The following is an 866-nucleotide window of genomic DNA, read 5'->3' as shown; positions in this document are numbered from 1 at the left end:
AAAGTTTTTCTTCATTACCCATTCAAGCTGTCTCCAGCCATTATTAGTATCAAAGTGAGTTCCTCGTCACCAAATCTGTCAAAAGCTCCCACGTGCCCGTGAGCATAAACAAACTAAACATGGCAGCTCTTACTCTCAAGATATTACTTTAGCACTAGAGTGTTAGGATTACGAACAGAGAGTTGGCACCTTTGTTCGTTAAAATTAGCTTTATTGTAAAAAGTGTGCGGTAAATGATTAACTTGAGAAACCACAATTCCTTTAGCCTTAGTTAATGTTACTCGTACTTATTTTCGTATTTCATAGTATGATGCCGGGATACATGATTGAGATGTGCATATCCTACCGGTGTATTGAAAAGAATTTTTTGTTTAATAACTTTATCAACTTTATTTTAAAGGGACGTGACGTGATTATTCTTTCTCAAACCATGTCTGAAAACGACGGGCATAGTAGTATACTAAATTAATCTACCGACACCAATATCTTCTGTGGTCTTAGCGCCATTAGTATAGTCACATTACCACATGTATTAGGTCTATGATTACCGCTTTAAACATCTTTATCAGTGTGGGTAACCAACTGATAAAACAAGTTATTGTAATCTTTATAAATAGAAACGTATGAAATATATATTTAATTACGTATACTGATGGCCAGGTTGAATATTAGTTTCGCCGTAAGTACATGTTACGTCTCCAGTCGTTAGTTAATTTTCCGTAACTTCGTTCCGACGAAACTTTAGCGACACAAGTCCTTTCTTAAATAAATCTGGTTTATTCTTTCCGAATACAACTTTATAATACACTTAATAAACGCTATAACAACGAACGTGCTCAACTTCAACAATACTCTCTGACTGCAGT

The sequence above is a fragment of the Limulus polyphemus genome, unplaced genomic scaffold (assembly GCF_000517525.1).
Source record: "Limulus polyphemus unplaced genomic scaffold, Limulus_polyphemus-2.1.2 Scaffold422, whole genome shotgun sequence".
Lineage (NCBI taxonomy): Eukaryota > Metazoa > Arthropoda > Merostomata > Xiphosura > Limulidae > Limulus > Limulus polyphemus.
Note: the sequence above shows the minus strand (reverse complement) of the source record.